Genomic DNA, 27,265 nt, shown 5'->3' on the forward strand with positions numbered 1-27,265 from the left:
TGTTGAGTTCACCTATGCCCTGTGTGCCTATATTGATCCGCTTCAGTTTGACACTTTATTGTTAATAATTAAAAAGACATGACTATTTCTATATTAACTTAAAACGCTTTTACATACCTGGATTATGTAGAGTTTAAAAATATACAAAACGGAATACCCTCGCCCTAAGACTTTCTCTCCTTCTTGACTAGCTTTACAACTGGGGTGAGTCTTCGCCGCATCCACTATAGTCCTTCATCTTCTACAATCTTGCGCTCCATTATTGTATCCCAATCCTAGATAAATCTGTCTCTACATCATCCTTTCATCTTTTTTTGGGACGGCCTACTGATCTTCTACCGTCTGGTCTTTAGAAAACACAGTCTTTAGTACTCTGTCTTCCTCCGATCTTATCCGGTTAGCTTTTATATGCCTGACGATTTTTTCAGTACTATACAGAATTACCAATTCAGCATTGCGGCGCCTTCTCCACTCTCCTGTTAATTCATTTCTTTGAGGTCCAAATATCATTCTGAGAACCTTTCCTACAAATATTAGCAGCTTATTTATTTTCCTCTGATGTAGTGTTCGTGTTTCACTTCCATGTGTGGGTGAATAATTGACTGTGAATAATAATTGTCGAAGACTCATACTACCTGTTTTCTTCTCGAGTTATGGAAACACATCTCTTATGTCTCTTGTAGAATGAGCGACTGCATCTAGATCATCTTCATTAGTTTTGATTCTCGATTCGCAAATCCTCCTGTCAGCTCAGGTGATATTTTACTTATTGCATATTCTAAGACCAAATTGAATAGCAACCATGATATGAACTGGCATCGATGTTTTGTTTCCTATCTTTACCTGTGCACATGAGTCTGTGACGCACATTCGAATTAGCTTCACTAATTTTCATGATATTCCTATTTCTAGTACTGCTAGTCAAGCCTACTTCTTTTATCGAATCATTTGCTTGCTGGAAATCTACGAAAATTTAGTGTCCATATCAGTTGAATTTCCAGTTTTCTTTAAGATTTGTGGTATTGTAAATATTTCATCTATTGTTGACCTTCCAGCACGAAAGCCGTATTGGTAATTACCTAGAATATCATCAGAATACGGAGTTTAGCATGATAATTGATATAACTTTATGGTTGCTCAAATTCGGTTGTGTAATGACTCGGCTGTGAATCTGCACAGTTCGGGGGTAAATTCATTCTAAACCTGCTCTATTTTAGATTTAAGTTCCTGTAGGAATAAAGGAAGTTTATACTGTTGTTTCCAAACCAGTTTTTTGTGGTTCTGGTCACTCCGTCCTGCTGAAAAATATAATTGTCGCAAAGATTTAATTTTACAATCCTTGGATAAATAAAGGTTATTTAAAAATATTAGTTGAGATTTCGCAGCATTTACGGTACCCTTAATAAATTCCAAACATCCTAACCTTGAAACTGCCATAAAATCCCAAATAATAACTCCTAGGAAATTTTACGGTACGTTTCAGACAGTTTTTGTGAATGGTCTCATGCTTATTGCGAATAACGTGTTCACAGCAATCACCAACATATATTTCGACCAAGACCAAGAATAATTTATTAAATTATTAGAGCTCGTATTTTCCTGGAATAAGTAGGTACTTGCTTAAAACCACACTCCAGCCAGAGAATTTTTTAAAAATCAATAATATTAAATTAAAACGATTTATTGGTCTCTACTGGAGTGCACAAAAATGTAAAAGAAAACCGAAATATGCAGATCATAAGGCTAACATGGGTACATTTTTAGACTAGCGTAGCAGAATGCATTTTAAATAATATATTAGACGTGCGCAACGATTCGTAACTGTACCTCTATATTATAATAATGCTGTGCTAAAACAATACAAAAGCTACGAAAATTAGAATCGGTACGAAACACCCTGTATCGAGCGCCATGTAAGTGTATGGAGTATGGACAACGTTCACGCTTGACCTGGTGAATGCTTTTCAAGAATTGTGCAACATGTACATATAATTCTAAGTACTATTAACTGGTTACAAGGTATTTTATTTGAAGTATCTACTGTGAGATTTGCAAAGAAATTTATAGGTTATCGAGCGGTTTCAGAGCAATTAAAAAATTGCCGTTTGTTTGGATATTATCATTTTTTGCCTCTCCTGTGCCAAGGTATACATAGAATGCGTTGTTTGCTTAAGAACGTGACATCGATACGAGTGGTTTGGCTTTAACGGCGATATTTTTAACAAGCAAAAATGCAGAAGATTTTTATTAATAGTAATATAATGCCATACAGAACAACACAATGTAATGTAAAAACAACGTGCAAAAATTTACTCCCAAGTATCTTAGAAGAGATTTGGTATATGAGAATACAATAATTTGTCACGAGAACAACGCAACCATTAGTGAAAAATTGTAAATTATAAATGACTTAACAAGAGAGAGAATCCAAAGATGTCGGTGCCCTGTTTTTAGTATTATAGGGAGTTAAGTTAAAATTGTAGGGAGAAAAGGTATTTTGCACTTCGGAAGCTTGAAGAGTAGATGTCCTCTAAAGAGCAAAAAGTTTTGATAAGATTTTGTGCTCAAGAACGTTCATTTGTGGTTCTAAATTTACTGCCTTAATAATCTTGAACCCTAAAAATAGGGTGATTATAAGATGTTTATATCAGCATCCCAGTCAAGTCCTACCTTGGAGCTGGGTTTTGAAGGTGTTATGAAGTGTTTTATTTGTAGAAATTATTATTTTAATTACACGTTGGACTTGTTTTTTGGTTCTGTGTTTAAAGTTTATGCTGAAGCTTGAGTTGTTAAATTACTGGAATGGAGCTTAAAACGAACTTTTAAATGCTTTAGATTTTAATAGATTGGTGATCGAGGGACTGATAATGGTTTATCTTTAATAACAGTAATATGAAGGCATTTGTCTTAGATTTTCCTTTTCCAATTTGGAAAGGAGAGTGTGAGAATGTAGATTTTAAGAACAAGAATTTTTGAAGATGCTAGAAAAGAAGATTACTGTTATAATGATAAGACTTTAAGAAAATAAATGCATCAAGGAACCGAATACTGATAAAATAAAAAGAATGAAGGAATGTACAGAAAAAGAATAATAAAATTGCAGAAGGAAGTTCATACAAGTATACGTGATGAGATAAATTAAGATGTGTAAGATGGTTCTTACCAGATGGTGACTGAAAGGATCGAAAGACCATTCTAGATTGTTTGGGATCGCCCATGAGAGGAGATCTAGCTTCCCTTTTAGGAAGATTGGAAACTTCTCAACCAACTAAAGGCAAACACTTGGCTGCGACAACGCGATTGAAGATAGGAAAGGTAACAGGCCATATGTGTTACAACCGAAGATATGACAAGACAGATTGACAACTGAACATGTAAGCAGTAATTGTAGATTAAAGGGATCAATTATCGCAGCACGGTTGTTTCGACTTCAACCGAAAATAGTTTGACATGGAAAGACTAATATTTGTGTAAATTGTCAACATGGATATGAAGAGCATACAATGTTTGAATGTAAGAACTGGATAAAAAAACATAAGAATATCAGGTGGACTGGTATTGCGATATCAGATAAGAAGTTAGTACTTTAATAATTTGTTCAATTTATATGGGACAATTTAATATTCAAACACTATATTACTGTATAGATATAAATGATAACACATTCTTAAACACCAAAAAATATTTTTTTTTTATTAGAAGAAGATGTCGCATCCACCAAAAGGTTATACACATATATATAAAATGTTTATGGATGTAAGATAATTCACTATATTGTCACAGGAACAGTTTTGACCTAAAGCCTGTGGTAGAGCGAGTGGATCTTGTAGCGCTGTCTTTCTTGGTCATATTTACTACAAATTGTTAAAAAGTGTTCGACTGTTAATCGGACGTTACACTGATCACATATAGGTGGATTTTTCTTTGTGAAAAGGTAGGCGTGCGTTAATCTGGTATGTCCTAGAGGTAAACGCGCAACCGCAATTTGTTCTCGTCTATTGCGCGACGATGGAAACCACTGAGACACATTATTTTTGATTTTATTTAAATTGGAATTCGTTTGAGACCACTCATTTCGCCACAAACACAACACTTTTTAAAATAAGCTTTTAAGTCACTGGAAACACACTTGTCTATAGGCTCCGACAAATCACTTAAAATTGCCTCTCGTGCAATCCTGTCAGCTTCTTCATTTCCTGTTATTCCAACGTGTGAGGGAACCTCACACCTGAGAGTTAGATGATACTGAACGATTGTCTACAGAAGAGTCACTATCTAAGTCTGAAATCTCTTTCCCTAAGTGGTTGTGTAGTTTCTTTTGAAGTTTTGTAAACTTGCTTTTTGTAGATCTATCATTTGCATATTGATAGCTGCTTTGTAAAAGATGGAGTAAACCAGCCATATCAGTTGTAAATTCTTTTACGACGCTAATAGTGTCGGGGGAGCCTTGGACATTATCAATCAGTAAGAACAATTGGTGGAAATTTAAAACGAATGGTGGGGTATAATTATCAATGAAATTTTCAAGAGTTTCCCGTGTAGATTGGACTTTAGATGAGCGAGGTTTTTTTAGTTTAGAGAGTTTGGGTTTTGCAAACAGATTTTCTGATGAAATTGCTGAATCTGAAGGAGGCGTGTCGATCTCACCAATACTGCGTTTTATGGAAGAACTTGCGTTTTCGCAATTGCTATTAGAGTTTTCACTTAGATGATGTGGCTTTATTACATTTGGAAGTACTGGAGCAAACTCATTGGTAGTGACAGAAGTTGAGCTTGTAGTTTTATTTGTAAGATTGGTTAAAATGGTTGTTTCAAAAAATTGTGGTGATGTATCAGTTTTATTAGAATTTTCTGCAGTTGTATCTAATGGAAAAGGAGCTGATAGATTGGAAAATATTGCTTCCGAAGTTTGTGAAAACGGTATTGCCGCTGAAGGACGTTGATTAAAAGTGTTGCTATGAGTAGGAGTATTAGTAGTTTCTTTGTCGTGGAGATTTGTAGGTGTAGGTGATATGCTCGGATTTGATAATGAATAACTTGATGACTGCTGGGTGTTTGGTACCTTGTGTAGTATCCTTATTGAAGCTGTTCGATTTGGTACTTCATTGTTTGACTCAATATGAGTTGATTCCGTTGCTGAACTGGTTTTGCATTGGGATGATATGTGTCCTGCATTTTTGCAAATAAAGCAGGTGAGTGTACCTTGTGACAAAAATATGCTGTAAGGTGTTTGGTCGAAATTTATTAGAATAGAATCTGGAATTGGTGATGTTATAGGGCTATATAAACTTGCCTCCGAAAGCTCAATATGTGACTATATTCGGGAAGAGTCGAGCTAATTTTCAGAAATGTTATTGGGAAAATAAGCTTTAAACCGATATTCTGTAATTCTTCAACTAATACTTGATGAGGAATTGACGGGCAGACTCCAGACAAGACTAGTCTTTCTGCTGGAGAGACAAGTCTTCGTGCTGTTACAACTTCGCCGAGTACTTCTATAGAGCCATGTTGTGTCATGAAGTTATCTACTACGGTTTTGTTTGCCAAATACATGCAGATTCTATTATGAGATAATCTAGATGAAAAAATAATATTTTTTGGGTTGATGATTGTACCCAAAGGAATGAGATAATCCTGCAGTTTAGCATTATCGATACAACTAAATACAATTGCTTGGTTCTTACTCGGAAAAGAATGTGAAGCGGCTGAAGCATAACTGTTTGTGATATTCGAACGTTGATTTACTGGACTGGTTAGATCGGAAGGTGTGTTTACATTGTGTGAAGTCATTTTAAGCTACGGTGGCGAAGGCCTTACTCTGACTCTGGTAAATGAAAAACCAATCGCATGCTACTATAAGCTACTTATAGCAGCTAACCTCACAAAATGATTGTACGGTAGTGTATATTTATTATTTGACGTTTTCTTTTCACAATAATAAAATAATAATTACGTATAGATGACTTACGTAGTAGTATCTAGTAGATAAACACTTTAATTTTAAAAAACTATTTAATAAAACCACTTGTTTTTATTAAAAACTAGGAGTACGATATCAGTACAACTTAACCGTACCTTGCCAGGGCCGGTCTACCAAAAAATATTCTTTTACCAGTTTTGTGACTGTCTATTAATTTAGGTTTCTTAAAAAAATACGAAATATGTTTCTTTGCTCAGTATCGGAGCGTATGCCACTGTAAAGATCACAAACATGCAGCAGGGTAAACAGGCATTATATTTTTCTCTGACCTATATTTTTTCATCACTTCACAGCCATCCATAAAAAGATGTGACATTTTGTTCTTTCTAGGCAACAAACATTTATAGTGCGGTCATTTTTTGCAAAAAAATGTTTTTGTCGTCAAATACTACATGGGTGAGAAACATTTTATATTGTACCACTTTAAGCTATTCGTTAAATTAAAATGTTTGTGTATTGTACTATGTTATTCAGCGTTTATGTTTACTTTCGTGTTAAAGCCATATAAATTTTATTATACCTTGATTTTCAGTTTGCTTAAGATATAGAAAAAAGTTTCGTTTATTTTTGAAAGCAGTGTAGAATAGCCATAGAATCTTGGCTCAACGATAAGGGTAAGGAAATGGAAGAATATTATAGCAAACGTGACAGCTTTAATGTGCACAGAAAAGTCAAAAAAGTAATAGACTGCCGGAGTGATGACGTGTTTTTATTGACATCTGTCAGTTTCACTTTCCAAACAAACCTTGTGGATAATTTGTATTTTTCGTTATTTTTTAATTTTTTTTACAGAATCTTTTCGCTTTTTGCAATATCTAAGTATTCTAATAGTTACTACAACAATTTTACAAGGTTGTGTAAATAATAAAGCAGTTTGTTTTATAAAAGTAGCAATAAAATACCTGTATTAGTAAAGAAAGGTTAGAATTTCTTTAATTTAAACTTTTTAATTATATTTCATAGAAATATAATACCGAATTATGATGGTATTATCGTAAAAAAGAAGAAAAAGCAGCAGAAGAAGCAACATTTTAACTTTATAGAAATTAAAAAGTCTTGGGGTTAATCAAACATTGGCTTTTCAACTGTTATTTGAAAAGTAAATAGCAGTATGGCCGCCGTAACGTCACATTCCGGCTGTCCATTGGAAATACCAGGAAGAAGATGATTAGGATTATATCCAATAAGTAAGGAAATATGGTATTTTAAACTGAAGATAAGGTAAAAACATGGCACAATTGTATTTAAAATATATTCCAAGAGCATCAGCGTCCTTTCAAAAAGCCATCTAACCCGAAGAATGCTGTTAGGACAGGCAAAATAAATCGTCATTGGAAGTGACGTTTAACAGTCAACTCAAAAAAGGTCTTCTTTTGTCCTTATAAATAGGCTTTAGTTTTCACACATACGCTTTTTTTTCAATAGAACTTCGAGTTTGGTTGAGCGTTTGTAGCTACCATCTTTGTCGAATTATAATCCCTCTCATTGGATATTTTATTTTATGGGCTCCTTTAACTTCATTTTTCTTTTTTTTTGTTTATATATTTCTAGTGTTCCGTACTTTCCTAACAATCTTGCTTGTGTATCAGGGTTCTAATCCTACTTAATGATAGTTTAGATTATTGAGTATTATAAAGGGTGTTTTTTTTAGAGGTATAGAACTTTGAAATGGAATAAAAGAAAGATGATTTTTATAAATTTTCATTAAATTGACTTTATTCAAAATATAATCTTTTGGCATTATAATTTAAATATGATTTCTGCCATATGAACGTCATGGCTGGCTCTGACATAGTTTCTCTTGAGGTCCAATTTTCGATCACTTTTCCAATATTTGTCGCTGTATATCAGCAATAATGTGGCGAATGTTGTCCTCGAAGTGATCAATCGTTACATGCTTATAGGTGTAAACTAACAACTTCACATATCTCCACACAAAATGGTACAGCACTGTTGAATCACACGATCTTGGAGGCCAATTTACTATGCGGTTATCAAACGTTTCCTTCAATAAATCAATTGTGGCACGAGCTGTGTGATATGTTGCGCCATCTTATTGAAACGACAGCTACATCACATCATAGTTGTCTAATTGGGGAATGAAAAAGGAAGTAATCATGGCTCTATAGCGGTCACCATTGACTGTAACGTTCTAGCAAGCATCGTGTTTGAAGAAGTACGGTCCAATGATTCCACCAGACCATAAAGCACACCAAACAGTCAGTTTTTCTGGATGTAATGGGTTTTAATATACATTTGAGGATTATCTTAACTCCAAATAGGGCAGTTTTGTTTGTTTACGTAGCCATTGAACCAAAAGAGAGCATCATCGCTAAACGAAAGTCGCTTATGAAAATTGGAATCAACGGCAATTTCGTTTTGAACACACACCGAATCTACGAATCTACGCCTTGCTTAGTGGTAATGTACCTTTAATTCTTGCATGAGTTAGATTTTGTAAGCACGCGAAGCAAGATCTTTCCACAAAATCTTTCATAAAGTGGATGGACACGTATCCAACTATTGTGCGCGATGGCAGATAGACTGATTCGGATCTTCCTGTTTGCTACACTCTATAGCAACAACATCTTCTTCAGTACGCACTGTACGATGTATCTGTGGATGTACATTATCATTTAGAGTAAACGTGGTGCAAAAACGTTCCATAGTTAATCGAATTAGTATTAGATATAAGTATTTCGAACAAAACCACAATTTTTAAAATAAATTTGTACAATTTGGAAGCGTTGTTCAGGCGTCAAGTCTATTTATGCTGAAATACCAAACCAAACTTAACATAAATCCATTGAGTTAGAATCTATGGAGAGGGCATCACGTGACTAAAAACGACCTCACTTCGGCCATATTGTTATGATCGTTTTGACAGATCGTGTATGATTGTTTACGTTTGTTGTTTTTCGAATATTTTTAGTTTTATAATGCTTTTATAAAAACTGTAATAATATATTGTGATAGTGCATAATAATGGTTTCTTGTTCTCAACGTAGTTGCAGTAGCAGAAGCAATGTTAATAAAAAATCTTCAGGAATAAAGTTCTACAGGTTTGTATACAAATATGTAAACAAAGTAATGGCCCGTACTTCAGACAATAAATTAATAATAGTATTTGACTGTATTAATTTATCTTTATGTATATCGTGTTTTTAGTGTTTACCGCGGGATAAATAAATCATAGTTAATAAAAATGTATTGCACTTTTTTGGATTATGATTAAATCTTCTGAATAACTCATATTTGTATAGTAGTTTTAATATTATTGAGTCAGGCTCTGATCCCCCCGCTCTATTGGTATAATCGTTAGCCACACCTACTGACGCCGTTTTTAATACAAACGTTAATATGCTCATAGCTTCTCCATAGATTCTAACTCTATGCATAAATAACTTTACAGCTGTCAAAATGGCCGACAATTAAAAAAGTGTTACCAACTTACATTTTTATACCTCTAAAAAAAAACACCCAAGCCGGTAGTAGTTATGTACTTACTTATGCAACCTTTAAACTTTAACATATCTGCAAAAGTGTCAAGTAGACTTAATAAAATACAGCAGATCATTTTGTGCAGATGGAAAATAGTAAATTATATTTTCGAAAATTAAAAAAAAAATCGTCTATTTTACTTCTAAAATTAAAAAAAAAAAACAAGAACTAGAATATCGCGACGTTGCTACCTAGAAAACCTCACAAAGCAACGAAATCTTCTTAGTTTTTTGTCAAAGGCAAATGGGTTTTGACACGGGTCTCCTCCATTCTGCTTATATGGTTATTCGATTCTTTTTTTCTATTTTGTGTCCATTCATTTATACACTGTACGTTACATTTTCTTCCAATGTCTTCACTTCTCTTTTGATCTCTCGGCGTATTTCCTGTAATTCTTCTTAGTACTCTCATTTCTGCCGTTTCCAGTAGCCTTTGCGTTGTGGCTGTGTTAAGTCTTGTTTCTGAGGTATATGTCATTATTGGTCTTACATTGGCTTTATAAATTCTTGACTTCATCCCAGTGTTAATGTGTTCGTTTCGCCATATAGTGTTATTAAGGCATCCTGCCAGTCTATTTGCTTTTTGTACTTGATCTCTTACTTCTTTGTCCAGGTCTCTACAGCTAGACAGTGTAATTCCCAAATATTTTATTTCCATTACTTGTTCAATACCGATGCCATCAATTTCTATTTTACATCTGGTTGGTTCTTTGCTAACTATTATAGTTTCAGTTTTCTAAGATGAGATTGTCATATTAAATTCTTTTGCTCTCATGTTAAATCTGTGGACCAGTCTTTGCAGACTATCTTCATCTTGGGCTTTCAATATTGCTTTGTCTGTGTAACAGAGTATTTTTATTTCTTTATTTCCCATTTTGTATCCTCTTCCTTTGTTAACGCTTTTGATGATTTCATTCATCATCAAATTGAATGGCATGGGGTTCAATGAATCCCCTTGTCTTATTCCGCTGTTGTCCTTCTATTCTGACTTTCATTTTGTTGTTTTGGTAGATTTATACGCTGGTTTTTGTAATATTTAGAGGAACTTCTTTGTTATGTATTATATGTTTATGTATTATTCTTTGTTATATATGTTAAGTTTTTGTCGAATTTGCGTTCGGTTTTGTGAAAGTTTCTGTGTATTATACAGAAGTGAGTTTTTGACGTGACAACGTCTTAAATTAGGTTGTGGCTCGGAGTCATTCATGAAAAAGTGTAACGCCCGCTCACGTCTGTTACAGTGAGTCACCGAACGAGAGAGAGGCCCGCCGGACCGGCGAATGCCTTGCGTCTCTCTCCCACTCAAACATGATCGGTCCGCTGCGCGCGCAGCACTAGAGAATTAGGCGCGTTGAATCGGTGCGTGCTTCCGTGCTTGTGTCTCTGTCTTTCTCGAGCGTTCTTGGCGTTCAAGACACATTACAGCAGAAACACTTCCTTTTATTTCATATTTCTCCTATCATCGTCCTATCCTCAACAAAATCACTCAAATAGAAATTAGTTAAGTTTAAGTTTACATGTACAATGTTTTAGTAAACAAAATATATTTCTATAGTTAAAATTTGTGCAATTCTTATTTTCATTCAATTCCTTGTTCCTATTGTGCAATTTAATAATATTCATATCAATAAATATTCTACCGAGAAAAAGACGTTGTCACGTAAAATCTTCGCCCGTAAAACCGACTTTACAGGCAACCGATTTTTTTATCTAGGAAAATTAGCTGTCATTTACTCAACTCAATATTTTTGTACCAAAATTTTAAATAACACTCTTAAAATATTGTACTATAATGTACTAATGTTATAAATATTTTATATTAATCAATTTAAAAAAAAATAATTTTAAAAATATATTTAAAATTTGGAAAATAAACCCTGCCCCTAACCTTAAAGCTAAAACAGTGAAACGTGTGAGTCACTAGGAAAAAAAATGTAAAAAACTTTTGAAACAATTAAACAAAAATATTTTATTTGCATATTGTTTAGTTAATGAATTTGTATGATTAATGCACAGAATTCAATAAAAAAAATATCTGAAATTATTAAATTAATCTTTCCAATGGAGTGTATAAAACAATATAAATAAAAAAAAATATTTTGTCCCAATTCACCTGTACTAACACAAGACATTTATAAACATTCCTTTAAAAATTTATTTTCAAAATATAAGCAATTAACTGAAGGGACATCATTTCCACACTGAACTGAAAAAGTATGAAAAGACGATGAAAAAATCAGTGTTGTATCAAGAGCTGGAAAAATTGCCCACAGGTTTTCTTAATTGTCTGGAAAAAGGATCTTTGAAGATAATAAAGAGTATACAGTATTTATTTTACTCATAAATGATCAGACAAAAATGTGTTTAAACATTGTTGATCCCAATTTATTTGTCTGCAAAAGCAGATGGTTTTGCGTGATGACTACACTATTAAAAATACGTATCAACAGCAAATAGACCTCGGAAATGGCTCTATATAAATAAGTTATTTTCCAAAAATCAATTTTCGTTGCTTTAGGTAACGCCAATAATTTTTTTTTCAGTAGTCATAGTTCACAGCTTTATATAGAGAGAATTTTTACCATAGTTTTATATATTCTCTGTTTATATCCAGCAAGGAGACTCCCGTTCTCGTTCCAGGTAGCGCGTAGAAAACCCTTATTGCTCCTAGTACGACATCACTCTCAGAAGGGCATTTCCTCCTTCCCCACAGTCTGACTCACGCAGTCTAACTCATACAGCCTGACCCACTTTTCTAGCTTTAACTTCCAGCATCTTTGCCTTTTAGCTTTGCCTTGGTCCAGCTGTCTTTCTCCCTCTTCTTTTTTCTTGATCACTTCAATCTGATTGATATCTTCAATCATTCTCTCAACCATTTCTCTCACTGTCACAATTCACGCCTGTCTCTCTTTCCATTCTGTTCCTTTCTACTATCCATCTGTTGCACTCTGACATCGTATGTGTCACAGTGTCCGAGTGTCTACAGTATAGGCATTCATCGGTGTCAGCCTTTCCGAACCTAGAGAGGTAGGCCCTAAAACATCCATGTCCTGTTAGCACCTGCGTCAGGAAATAATCCAGTCGCCTGTGTCCACAGTCCACTCAATCTCTTATGTTCGGGATCAGAATTTTTTTCGTCCATTGTGCCACATCCTCCGTCTTGTTCCATTCTTCTTGCCATCTTTCAATTGACCTTTCCCTTTCCTGTCTTCTCTTGGCCATAGTAAGGTTTGGGCCTCTTCTCTCATTGAGCTCTTTTCTTTTCACCGCCAAAACATGCAACGGAACACATCCAGTAATCCACAAGGCTGCCGCAGACTCAGTCCTGTAAGCGCATGCCACTTGCAGCAGACTTGTTCTGTCCACTCATGTCATGAGCCTCCTATAGGCCGTTATCTCTACCGCCCCGCTCCAGACTGGTGCCGCGTAGAGGACGATCGACTGTATAACACCGTGTAAAACGCTCCTCCTTTCGAAATTGGCTCAACGTTACGCATCATCCTTCCCAACGCATATGAATAATGCAATATGAATACCTAGATATTTGTAGTCGTAGCAGTGATGTATCCTAGTTCTGTCGTCCAATATGAGATCTGTTTTGTTGATCACCAGTACATAAGTAATCGGTTTTCTTTTTATTGAATTCTAGATTCCATTCCTCGTACTATTTAATTCATTTTTGTACTATTACTTGATTGTCTAAAAAGTTGAGCGAATATTATGGTGTGTGTGTTGGTGAATGGTATTTCCATTGTTCTACATTTTTGTTTTCATCTTTTTAAAGGGCCTTCAGAGCATATTTTATTTTAAGATCCTTGCTTCAATCCCTTTGATGTTACAAACCCTGTTATTTGTGTTCCAGTTTTTATTCTTTTATGAATTAATTGTATAGTACTTTGAGGACTTCTAATAATTCAATATTAATATTCGTACTTTTAATTGTTTGTTTGCCACAGCTTCTTCAATGGAACGCTATCGTAAGCATTCCGCAGGTCGACGAACAACATATATTTTTTTTATATCTAATTTAAGAAGAAAATGTGGTCAATAGTTGATCGTGGAAATCATAAGACTTTTTTTAGACTGGACATATACTAAAACAAAAATTACAATTTTTGTTATTAATGGAAAAGTCTATCAAATAGTAAGACTTACATTATAAGTTAGAAACTTGGACTAAAAGTAATCGACAAAAATAATAAAAAGTACGACCAATGCTTCGATACGGCCAAAGTTTTTTCCCCCACCTATCGCCAATCTCCAGGCACTAAAAGAAGATAGACAACAACACCGACGTTTATCATTTCTAGTTGAATTAGCCTTATTGTTTCACTTTAAAAATCAACTTCAACAATAAATTTTGCTTTAGGGCAGTCTCACACCTTAAACTGTATTATAAAACTATGCGTGCGTATTATTCTGACATGCGAGAAGTTTAAACATAGTAGTATTGTGTTTAAGTCGAAGAAAAAATAAACATAAGACTTTGGAATGTGCAACTAAAACCATTATCTATAAAGAACAACTCGTTGTTTGAATTTTCATGAGACTATGCTTTTGAAAAATGTTATTGCGTATATCCGTTAGACTTATTTTACTACGAAGAGTGTAAAATAGAGTTATTTGTATGCAAATATTATACAGAGTGATCAACTTTATGATTTTCTATAGTTTATTTCATAGTGAGTAAACAAAAATAATTTTTGGCACCCTTAATTACATTTATCAATCGGCTTCACACATAATAATATGTTCTATAGAATAAAAATATGCTTTATTGTCACTGAAAATTGTACAATTTTTATGGACAAAGCTACTAAAATTACATAGATCGTCCATATCACAAAATAAAAGTTAATATAATCAATTGCAAAATTTAACTAAATTGCAAATTGGATAATAATACCTTACGAATAAGTTTAAGTTTCTGCATGTCATACCCATATACAGGGTGAGTCATGAGGAACTTTACATACTTCTACCATGTAGAGTCCCTCAGGGAGCATATCATGTGGCCACTAAAAAATGTCAACTCCTCTTCTTTATTAATTAACAGGGTGATTTGTGTAATTGACCATTTATTTCATTTTACTTTAGTGTTTATACGGCTCATTTGATTTTTTTAATTTTTGCATGATACAGTACACTACTATCAAGCATTCGACTGGTATTAGCTAAATTAAAAAATTCCAGGACTGGCTTTGGAAAAATTAATTTAGGGATTCGTATTAAATATTACACCCTGTACATATTTTTTTTTAAATGCAATAAGTGATTTTCAAACTACATAAATAGCCAATGAAAACGACATATGCGACAATGTTGTCGCACTTTTATTAAATTTTTAGTGAACGATCAAATCTTACCAAAAATAGAACAACCATAATGAAGGTAATTAATTTAAACAAATGTTATAAATTTCAAACATTTTAATTGAAATGATAAACTGAGTCACTGCACAACAAAAAACAGTAACTACAACAATAACGAAGAACAATTTAAAAAAAAACTAAAAATATGTACATAGTTATGATAAACCCATAAATTAGAACTGGAAAAGATACAATAATGGTAACAAAATAAAGATAATTCAAAATAGATTTTCGAAATGGAACCCTGCAGCCTGTACACATTTTTGTTGCCGAATTGTTAATTGACGTATTGAATTACGGATACTCTGGGGATCGTTTCTAATAGTATTACAACAATGTATAATTCTATCAATTAATTGTTGTCGGTTATTATAGTTTATTTTTATGAACGAGAGAGTAATTAGCATAATTTTAACTGGTAGCTCCGACCACTCCATGGGCGTGCTCAAGATTAATTGAAAAATTACTTTGAATAATTGTAAAAAATAAATGAATTATTTCAGTGTTATAAAGTGTTATGTGTATGTAAACAAAAGTGACCTCTTTTATCACACACTATATTAGAACTGACTGGCCTACATTAAAAAGGGTTTTAAAAAATTCACATTTTTTTTTAATTTTTAAAAATTACAAAAGAGAAAAAGAGTTTTTAGAACCGTCTAAGGTATGTTAAATAGATGAATAAAAATATTAATATAAAACTTACAGCTACTTGTTACAAATCCAAATCAGATTCAGAAGATGAACTTTCAGAACCAAGATTAGTAATAACCGGCTCGATCATTTTATCAGTAATATTGTCCAGCTTCCACATTTTTTCCTCTTCTTTAATAGTGTGATTTACTGCCTTTTCCCAGTTTTCAGGTTTTACATTATTTACGGCCTCCAAAAACAACTGTTTAACATCATGAATTTTAAAAGTGGTATTTTTTCTTGAAACTTCACTCTTTATCTGTGCCCATACCAGTTCAATCGGGTTTAATTCACAATGATATGGTGGGGATCTAAGTACTGTCATTCCACGATTTTTGGCAATTTCATCAATTTCGTATTTTTTAAATTTTTCTTTATGAAGGGCACACAACGAATAAAGTTCCTTTCTTATAGATCCGGGATGGTACGTAATATTTTTTGAACTCAGACAATTCTGCAAGTCTTTTTTTAACCACTTGGTTGTGGGCAGTTCTTCTATAAGTCTGGAGTGATAACTTGCATTATCCATTACTATTACACAGTTCTTAGGAAGAAGATCTATCATTTGTTCGAACCATTCTTGAAAGACATCAGCGTTCATGTCTTCATGGTAGTCACCGGTACGAGTTGATTCAAAAATTAATAAACCACCTTCAACAAAACCGTCTGAACTGCCAATGTGTACTATTATCAGCCTGCGTCCCTTTCCTGATGGTGGGTTTAAACCAGTAGATAAGTTATTTACAAAAGCGTGCCTTTGACTTGTAACAGTTTCATCCTGCCAAAATTTATTTGGTGTATGACCCTCGTTGATCCATGTTTCATCAAGATAAAATATTTTTCTTTTTTGGTTTCTCATTTCCTTTATGGTTCTTAGAAAATGTCTTCTCCATATGACAATATCGCTTCTTTCTAATAAAATAGACTTTCTAGGATTCTTTTTCCAGCGGAAGCCTATTTCTTTTAAAAGTTTCCATAACGTACTTCGACTCATTTCTGGGTAATCCTTATTATCTCGAACTGAGACAAGAACTTTATCCAATGTTGGAAATTCTTGTCTAAAGAAGAATTCATGCACTTTCCGTCGAAGTCCTTCTTTAAAATAATATTCTATTTGAAATTTTGGTTTCCCTGGAGCATTACGTGGCATTTGAAAACTACCACATTTCTCTTCTTTAATAACTCTGTAAATCGTAGATTTCCCAACACCAAGTGTACTGCTAACTAACTCAACGGTCTCATCAACACTTTCACATAAACGTTTGTCTGTAAATGATTTAAATCAATTAAATATTAATGTTTTTTCATTAACTGTTAGAGGACCAATTTTTCGGCGTTTACACGGCACTTCCAAATTTTCCATAACACTAGTATACACAATAAACTGCACCTTGCAACTGAAGTACCTACTTTTAGTGAACTGTTAAGAATTTTAAATACGCCACTTGGACCTTCCTATATACAAAATGGAAAACCCACTATCAGATTTTCTGTGGAATAAGTTTAGAAGGTAATTATCTAGTCAATTACTGTCGTAGATTCCTGGAATTAAAGAATTAAATGTTTGATTGTTGAAACCCTTACTTCGTGGAATGCACTCATTTCAGATAAAATAAAACGTTTTATTTTATCTAAAGAATTAAACTTTATTTTGCAAATAGGCAAAGAATTAAACTTTATTTTGCAAATAGATAAAATAAAACGTTTTATTTTATCTAAAGAATTAAACTTTATTTTGCAAATAGGTAGGTACTTATTAAACTTTTATTGGTTATATATAACCAATAAAATAAACATCTTACATTTCTTGCAAATTCATTGGTACCTGTTAACCTCCATCACTCCGACACTGGCAACCTTATTTAGGGATTAGTAAATCCTCACAACTATTGTATTCTATTCTGCTCCAACCTTTATACCTGGTGGTCATACTCAATTTAAAATTGTTTTCCTATATACTTCTGTAAACTTGTTGACAAATATCTGTTTTTCATTGATTCGCCCGTATCAACAGTTTAGGGATTTGCATACATAATTTATTGTTTTATTACTCTCTCATACATAAAAATACACTATAATATTCACTGCGTAAACTAGTTGCTTCACTCGTCCCCAAATATGGTAATCAACGGGATTGAAATCAGGGGATCTTAAAGGCCACGAAATAGGACCTGCACGTCCTATCCACCTGTTGCCATAAACATTATTGAGATGTTGTCTCACTGCCAGTAAAAAGTGTGGGGGTGCCCCATCATGCTAAAAATACATCCCTCGGATAGCAACGTTCGCGTTGGCAAGTAAATTCGGCAAAATATTTTGTAGAAAGTTCAAATAGACCTGCCCTGTTAAAGGACCATCAAAAAAGTGAGGACCTACTAATTGGTTATTTATGACACCAATCCACACGTTAACCGAAAACCTAAACTGAGAACGACGTTCTCGAATAGCATGGGGATTTTCTTCTGCCCACACATGTGAATTTCGTGAATTATTTATCCCGTCTCTGGTAAATTGGGCTTCATCTGTAAATAGTGTCCTGTTATTATTATTAATAATACTTTTAGGCACAATATGTCAGTAACATCTTTAGAATTACAGTTAACCTGAATAAATTTTTAAAAAAGTTTACTGTTTTTTCATCAAGAAACTCCATAAAATAAAGCCACAAACGCCGTTTGTAGCTTTATTAAAAACACACTTCCCGACACATCTTTCAATTATCTTGCCGTTAAGGATAAAAATTAATAATTTCAACCTTTATTAAATTTCAATCATCATAAACCTAAGATGTACCTCCAACGCGTCTAGTACAAAAGGCTTTGTCTAGTACTTACTGAATGTGGTTTTATAGAGACATGTATTTTTATAAATAAACCGTACCGTTTTATGGCATGCCATAAAATCTCCGGGTAAGTTTATTGCGAAGATCAAACAAAGCTATCTAGATGGAATTTATGGTACAGGTAATTTTTACACTACAGGTGTTTTTTTTTTCGTGAGGTTTTAATGAATCATTATGTGTTTGTACTTCTTATATGGGTAGAAAAATATAGAGTGAATTGCTTAAAAGGCGTCGCTGATTAGTTTGATTTCAATACAGGATAAAAATTCAGTAAAATATTTCTGTATAACTTCATAAATAAAATGTTCAATATGGTCTTATTCTTTTAATACCTTAGGCAACAATTTATCTGCTAATAGGTCAGTCCATTGACAAAGCTTTGGGAGTCATGGGTATTTTTTGCCACCAATTCCTCCTTTCCTTCTATTCTTCCTTAGAGTATAAACTGCTATATCGGGTATCTGTTAACTCTCATTATATAGTTAAGTTTCTCTCTTTTTTATCGTTTTCGTAAATTAACGTTCTGTTTCTTTAACATTTTGGGAACTTAATTTTGAAAAACGCTGATTTTGTTCTGAAGATTAGTAAAATTATTAGATTGTTTGAGAAAGTACCGTTTACTGATTTGTTGGTCATCTGAATCTGATTATGCTGTCCTGAATGGTGAGAGTGATATTTTTAAACGAATATTGATGATATAGTAGTTATTTTAGTTCTGTTATTTTATTATAAAAATTTGTTATATGATTTTACCTTTTTTTTGTCAAAAAAAAACTGATAATATTAAGAAGAATCGTAGTTTAGAAAGAAGAAACGGGGCAACAGAGGAAAGAGACAGAGAAAATACCCAAAGTCGAAAACTACGTGGCTAAAAGAAGAGAAGTTTATAGTAGTATAGAAAACTTTGTAGAGAGAAGATTATAGCTAGAAAAGCAAGGAAGAAACATACATAAACAAAGAGGTATACTTTCTACCATGACGTTAAGAAATCCATAGAAACTAAAAAGAATAATCCACAATATTGCAGAAACAAAGATGATTTACTTCTAGGAGAAACAACAAAAAAATTAAAGAGATGCGCGGAATACTTTAAAGATCTGTTAAATTCAGACCAACGAGAGGAACTAGAGGAAAATGAGAATTGGCAAGAAGATGGAAAATTAACTTTGAATGAAGTCAAGCTTTTTAAGGAAGGCAGTGAATGAAAAAATATTTAGCTTGGCAGTAGTAGTTTAGCGAAAGAAAGAAATGCCGAAACAATGAAATAGCTTAATTATCCTTTCTTGTTTTCTGTTGTTTTTCGTGAAACTGAGTCGTCTTCTTGTATTTTTGTTATTTTTTTTTATAGCAGTCCATGTTACTGTAACGTCTGTCTGTATCAAGTTCTCCAGCGGTTCTATTTCTTTTTCAACCTTGATACTTGTTTCATTTTTTTAAGGTTTTTCAGTTGTGAGACGTCTATTTTTCTTGACACTTTTTTCCTTTTAACTTTAAGGAAACTTTTTAGTCTAAAATCCATAAGAACTGGATTGTCAGCTTCAGGATAGGTTTTAGTAGATTTTATGTACTTCTTGGAGATGTTATGGAGCAAAATGAAGTCAATTTAATTTCTAACAATTTTATCCTTTCTGTCTGCAGGTGATTTCCAAGTGTATAGCCTTCTAGGATGGTGTTTGAAGAAGATGTTGGCTACTAAAAGGTTGTTCTCTACGCAGAATTGTACCAGTCTCTTCCCCATATTGTTTCTGGTACAGAGACCGTATGCTCCTATGTTGTCTCTTTCGGCACCACGACCAATTTTGGCGGTTCACCCATTATCATCGTTATCTCGCCTTTTTTGTCCGGCGCATTATTTCATCTATATTGTTATAATACTTTTCAATTTCTTTCTGTAATTTGTCACTTGTTGGAGCATAGACTGGAATAATATTCAGGTTGGAATCGAGGAAAAGATGGTCAGACAATGTCAATTGAGGCTAAAAACCGAAGTAAAACAGGCATTTTGCCTATTTATAAAGTAGGAAGAAGAAGAAGAAGAAGAAGAAGAAGAAGAAGAAGAAGAAGAAGTCTATAACTGACATCGCAATCTTGTCCGATACTAATATAGCCATTCCATATTGAAAGGCTATACGTTCCAAAAATTATTAGGAAAAGATTAATGAAATATGAAAATAAAGATATTGGAGAATACCAGGGAGGATTTAGACCAGAAAGACAACTATTTATCAAATTAGTATATTTTGAGAATCTACAATACAGTAATCAGACACAATGTGAGGTATGCCAGCGAAACGTGATTATAAAACAGCAGGAAGAAAAGAAAGTGCAGATCTGGGAAAGAAAGGTGCTCAGAAAAAATTTTGGAACCCAAATAGCTAGATGGCTTGGTCACATTATACGAATAGAAGATAATCAAAATGTTAAAAAAATACTGAAAGAGAAATAAATGGGAAAAAAAGAGGAGGATGTCCAAAGAAAAAATGATTTGAAGCAGAAAAGCAAGATTTATCAAAAATAGGCGTGAGAGGTTGGAGAGAAAAAGAAAGGGACCGGAAAAAATGGGAAGAAATAACTAAGTTTTTGGAATCCAGGGGCCTACAACGCATGTAATGCTGTGGTATATTACCTGTTAAGCTAATTAATAAGCCTCTTTTTCACGAAGCAAGTAGGGGATGTAGCAAGCAACCATAGCGAATTTTTTCTGTGATTTGATCAGACTATTGCACCAGACTTTTTGGGGATTGATACAAAGGTCGATTGCAGACGTTGAATGGGAATTGTGGCTACCTAATATTATATTATTAACGCATTATATTAGCCACATCTAATGTTGTTAATGTTCCCGTTAACAACATTAGATATGCGGACGACACTGTGATCTTAGCCGAAAACATTGAAGATCTTCAGAGACTGATGACCAGAATAGCAGAGTATGGAAAAGAGTATGGTCTAACAATGAATGTCAAGAAGACGAAATTTATGAGAATATCGAAAACTCAAAGAAATAACGAGAATCTTCTAATAAACGAAACCAACGTCGAACAAGTGGACAAATAGGCATACCTGGGAACAATGATTAACTCCACAAATGATTACAATCAGGAGATCAAAATAATAATAGCAAAGGCTAGAGCAAATTTCAACAAAATGAGAAGAGTTCTATGTACCAGGGATTTAAAACTGGAACTAAGAGTTAGGTTGGCGAGGTTGTAGTTAGTTGCTATGTTTTTTCGACCTTATTTTATGGAATGGAATCTTGGACCTTGAATGCTACATCAATGAAAAAACTGGAATCATTCGAACTGTAGGTGTACAGAAGAATTCTGAAAATATCATGGACAGAACACGTCACAAACAAAGAGGTTCTGGGAAGGATGAACAAAGAAATGGAAATTTTAAATACAAGAAAAACAAGAAAATTAGAATATCTTGGACATATTACACGTGGAGAGAAATACACTTTGCTCCAACTGATTATGCAGGGAAAGATCCAAGGAAAGAGAAGCATAGGGAGGCGTAGAATGTCATGGCTGCGCAACCTGAGAGAGTGGTACGGATGTACATCAAATGAACTTTTCAGAGCAGCCGTCTCAAAAGTCCGAATAGCTATGATGATTGCCGACCTCCGCCGCGGAGATGGCACTTGAAGAAGAAGAATATTATATTGGACTTAAAAGTTCAATTATTGTATCGATGACATTTTCATAAATGAGTCTTAGTAATTCGATAGGCACATCATCTGGCTCTTCGCAGTGTTTTGTGTTTTATCCTTTCATTTCTATTATGATTTTAATGGTAGATTATTTTAAAAGAAATATTTATGATATAGTAATTAACTGCATAGTAAAAACAAAATACACAATCGCAAAAAAATATGAAAATAAAGATTTTTCTTAGTTGCGTGATTATTATCCGGCTGCGAATTTATAAGTAGAGAAAATGACTTCAACAAGTCTTGTAATTGTGTTTATTAACTAAAACCAAGTTAAATACGAGCTTTGCTTCTTAATATTGTCAGTTTACCTCTTGAGCCAATTAATTAGCGTATTGTCTACGAAACGCTTATTTTAAAAAGTGTTTCAATCTTTTTCTCCGAGTTTTAGCAGCACAAAAGAGGTAAATTTTAAAAAATCCAATATTAAAGGCCGTTCATTGACGTTCGCTCTAGTCTCTTATTCACCGGGGATGCTGCAGAAATTTCTGCGGGCAAAAGTACACTCTCGCAGAGGTCGATGAACTTTTTAGTGGTTTGAAGCTTGCGACGGGATTTTGGACGCTTCCGCATTACGTCCTTCCATTATGTAACACTAATATAGGTCAAACTGTTCTGGTTTTCACTCTTTTTACACGTATAGATGCATTCGTGGACGAGAGGACAGGTCGTATGTTATGGCTAAATTGTATATTTCGATTTTCGATTCGGTGTGCACAAAAATATTGAAAGGACGACAAAAATTGATTACACGCGAACTTTATCAACAGCAACTAATTTTTTAAGAGAAAAACAAACTAAACTAAAGAGTATTTTGACTAAATGTGGATTGGAAATTTGCAATTGACCAAGGTCTTAGAGGAATAAGCATAAAAATATATTCATGCAATGTGATTAAACAATCATATACAAATATGTTATCTGAAATTATAAAAGTTGAGAAATCAATAACGTATAGATGAAATCATAATAATAACCCATGTGATACACCTTGGTTAACCTTAAAACCATAAGACATTTTTATTAATTTTAACTACGATAGAAACTACATTATTTAAACTTAAACAATTTAAGGAATGTGTGTTTCTTATTTGTTTGTGTCTCTAATTCTTAGTGCTTTATATGCTCTATTTATAATCGATTCAGGATTAAAAGATATGATTTTCAATAGATTGCCGGTATTTGGTAAACTGTTCTCATTAACAATAATCTATACTTATATTTATAATCTTTATGTCTATATCCCAATGTATATGGAACCTTGATTTATTTTATCACCTTTATAATATTACAGAAAAATTTGATTCCATATCAGGAGCATTTTATTTCAAATAGGTGGTCAATTCTTCATCACCGACCCGTCCGGCAAGCGTGGTGTTGTAATGCCAATATACCCCGCAAAACACAACATGTTGAACCTGAAACAAAATGGGACGATACCCCAGGTGGGTAGCAGCTCAGAATCCCACACCGGAAAACCGGTCAGCCTCACGGATTCTGGGGGAGGCACAAGCTCAACAAAACGCGCCAAAACAGATACGAAAAAACAAAAATAGTTACTACTAGCCAAATACAACATCCAATCGATGTTGTATTTGGCTAAAGATGAAAAAGTCTACGAATTAGAAGAAGAACTATCCAAAATAAAGTGGGATATTGTAGGACTGTCAGAAGTGAAAAGAAGAGGCGAACAATACATGCATCTAAACTCTGGAAATCGCCTATACTATACAAGGTAAATAGACGAAACATATGGCGGAGTAGGATTACTTGTCAAAAAGTATCTCACACCATTTATTTCTACATATAAAAGGGTTTCTGATAGAGTAGATTATAATAGACCTAGATAATAAAACCCAGATCAAGGTTATACAAGTGTATGCTCCGACAAAAACACATCAGGAAGAGGTAGTTGAAATGTTTTACGAAGATTTGATAACAGCATTAAAAGAAAATGATACAAAGTATACCATTATTATGGGAGATTTCAACGCAAAATTAGGCAAAAAAGAAGAAAATAATTAAACTAAAATAGGGATGCATGGTTATGGCATACGAAATGAAAGAGGAGAAAAATTATATAACTTCATAGAACAACAAAATTTATATGCCATTAACACACTTTAAGAAACCAGCAAACCAAAAATGGACGTGGATACCTCCCGATAAAAAGACGAAAAACGAGATCGATTAGTTCTTGTGTGGAAACAAATACATTCTTGAAGATATAACTGCTCTCAATCGATTCACAACTGGCAGCGATCATCGCCTTTTGAGAGCAAGGATTCTTGTTAAACAGACGAAAACCAGTAGAAACAGGCCACATAATTATTATAATCAGATAGATCAAACTAAAATGCCACAGAAGAGAGATAAGTACAGAGAAGTTTTAAAACAGAATTTGTAAAACATTATCAACAAGAATATTCCGACATAAACACAATTAATAAAGAAATGCAACAAAAGCTCTTCAAAGTAGAACTGACTGTTGCAAAGAAAATGAAAAATAAGGAAGACAGAATAAGTGATGGAACAAAACGGTTGATGAAAAAGAGAAGCACATTTTTAAGTGAAGGAAACCGAAACACCGATGGTTTCAAAGAATTGAATAAACAAATATAAAAGGAAGTAAAAGAAGATTTAAGGATCTACGATGTAAACAAGGTAGAAAAAATAAAAAAGAACCGAGGCCTGAAATGTTTAAGATCAAACTTAGGAAAGCCTATAACAATCTCATTAAAGGATAAAGATGGAAAAGAAATAAGAGAAAAGAACGAAATCCTAAAAGTTACTCAAACATTTTACCGTGATTTATATTCCTCAAACAAGAATCCAGATAACACTGCAAAGAAAGATCTTAAGAGAAATATAACGAATGTCAACTCAGAAATACTCCCTAAAATATAATCCTTCGAAATAAAACAAGCTATGACACAACTAAAGAACAATAAGGCTCCGAGCCCAGATGGAATACTTGTAGAAATGTTGAAGAATGGGAGTGAAATTATTCTCGAAGAATTGAAAATTTTTTTCAACGAATGTCTTCACAGAGGAGAAGTCCTAGAAGATTGGAATGAAAGTTTGACAATACTTCTCTTTAAAAAAGGAGACGGGAGAGAGCTGAAGAACTATAGGCCAATATCCTTGCTGTCCCAAATGTACAAACTGTTTTTGAGAGTAATAAATAACAGGTTAACGTCGAAGCTCGATAGCTATCAACCGGTGGAGCAGGCAGGATTCCGAAAGGGTTACAGTACAGCGGATCATCTTCTTACAGCCAAAACGCTAATAGTGAAAGCCAATGAATATCACTTGAACTTATACATTGGCTTCGTTAATTATGAAAAGGCATTCGACTCCATATAACTTTGGGCAATAGGGAGAGCTTTGAACAACTGCAGGATAGACTCCCAATACAGAATGCTCATACATATTATTTACAAGTAAGAGAATACATCTTCCTGGGATAGATAATAAAAGTTAACAAAGAAAATCAAACTGCCGAAATTACCAGAAGCATAAGATTAGCGTGGGCAGGATTTGGAAAACTGAGTTTGATCTTGAAAAGCACTAAAATAGAACAATATTTGAAAATCAGAATTAACTCTTGATTAAAATCGTTAGAAACAAATAGGGACTAAGAAATATGAATATAACTGTACAAGCTGCCACCTGGATTTGGTATTTTTTAGTTTATCTTGCAATTTCTTACATTTTTCCTTTTTTAATTTTTTAATTTACTATTTTTGTTGTTCATTTTATTTTCAAATCTATAATAGTGTAATACATAAGAAAACCCAATTATTTAGAGACATTTTAAAAAGAATCAGATAAAATGGTGGACAATATTTGGTATTTTATTGGAATAATTGTGAGGACACTCACTATGAAGGATACAGAAGAATTAAACATCAATAGCCAAAATACAGTTCTTAGATTTACATACATTTGATTTCAAGAGATATTTTTGTTAGTGTATTAAAATCAAAACTCACCATGAGTGTTTCTTGAACTAACCTGAAACAAAAATAAATTTTTAATAAAACAGTAAATATTTTCTGTCCTGTAATGAAGAAAAATATGGTGAACAATTTGAAAATAAATATTGGCCAAAAAAAAATTGGGAAAGAAGAATACGTCTAAGGATATTAGTGATATATTATATTTACAGATTTTGCATTTTTTCTTTACCAATTTTATTTACGTTCTTCGGTATTTAGTGTGATTTTCCATTTTGTGATTTTTATTGTTTTTAATTAAATAGTTTTTTATTTAGCAAAATGTTGCTTAATCTACTGTTTTTTATTCTTTTGATTTTTTCAATTTATATTATTTTTTGTAGTGTTATATATGTTGTTATTTTAGATTTATTACACGCTGCTTCTATATTCTTTTTACTTGTTTATCCTATTACCAACAGAACTTGGTGCCTGGAGCCAGGTGTTGCTTTGGCTCAGACCACTACCCAGCAGTAGCTTGCTTAGCTAAAATGATAAAAAAAGTCGAGAAATGGAGATAGATATGTCAAGTATAGGTGAAATAAATAATAAAATATTTACAAAAGTCAAAAACATCCAAGAAAGTGAAAAAAAAAACGTACAAAATAAGTAAAAATTAAGACAAAAAAAAAGCAATTAAATTGGCGACAGAAGATAAGCAATAACCTCAAAAATGAAATATCAGAAATGGATGTCGAAATAAATTTTAGTGCTTATAAATCAAGCTAAAAGACTTTATTTAATATAAATTGATAGACAGATTTATCTAAAGAAGAATAAGATAAACAAATTGAGGGTGGTTGACCAATTAGTACAAAGATGTGAAATAAAAATTTCAATATAAATGTTTGTCTTTTTAGTTTTGCATATAGCCGCTTAGAGGATGCCACCACTAAAGCCTTTCAACATAAATGTTACCTTAATCTTTCGTTGACATAAATCGAAAGTTTCATTGCATTGATACAACAAGTCGTGTAGATACAGTGAATTTTTGAACTTAGCAAGTCGGTCGAAAAGTGAATCTTAGCCGAAAACATTTTCGAGCAATATTTTTGAAGATGATTATTATAACAGCAATGTCTCGCTGAAATGGATTATGTGTTTGGAAATATAGCGTCATACCAGTCAACTATTTCCTGTTGGTATTGCGAATTTCAATGTGGTCGTT

The 27,265-nt window shown here is 33.3% G+C and overlaps 1 protein-coding gene across 3 annotated transcripts in view; it reads right to left on the reverse strand.

The window, feature by feature from the left end:
* Prosap (SH3 and multiple ankyrin repeat domains prosap) overlaps window positions 1-27,265 on the reverse strand; it is a 382,041-nt gene that overhangs the window by 196,664 nt on the left and 158,112 nt on the right. Inside the window, exon 1 of one of the 3 annotated variants that reach the window (XM_072521081.1) lies at window positions 26,095-26,113. The exons of the other annotated variants lie outside the window; for them this stretch is intronic. The gene's annotated coding sequence lies outside the window, so the exon portion shown is untranslated. Of the gene's footprint in view, window positions 1-26,094; window positions 26,114-27,265 lie in introns of those variants that run through there. 3 annotated transcript variants of the gene reach the window in all.

This window comes from Diabrotica undecimpunctata, chromosome 1 (assembly GCF_040954645.1).
Source record: "Diabrotica undecimpunctata isolate CICGRU chromosome 1, icDiaUnde3, whole genome shotgun sequence".
In the NCBI taxonomy this organism is placed as follows: Eukaryota; Metazoa; Arthropoda; class Insecta; order Coleoptera; family Chrysomelidae; genus Diabrotica; species Diabrotica undecimpunctata.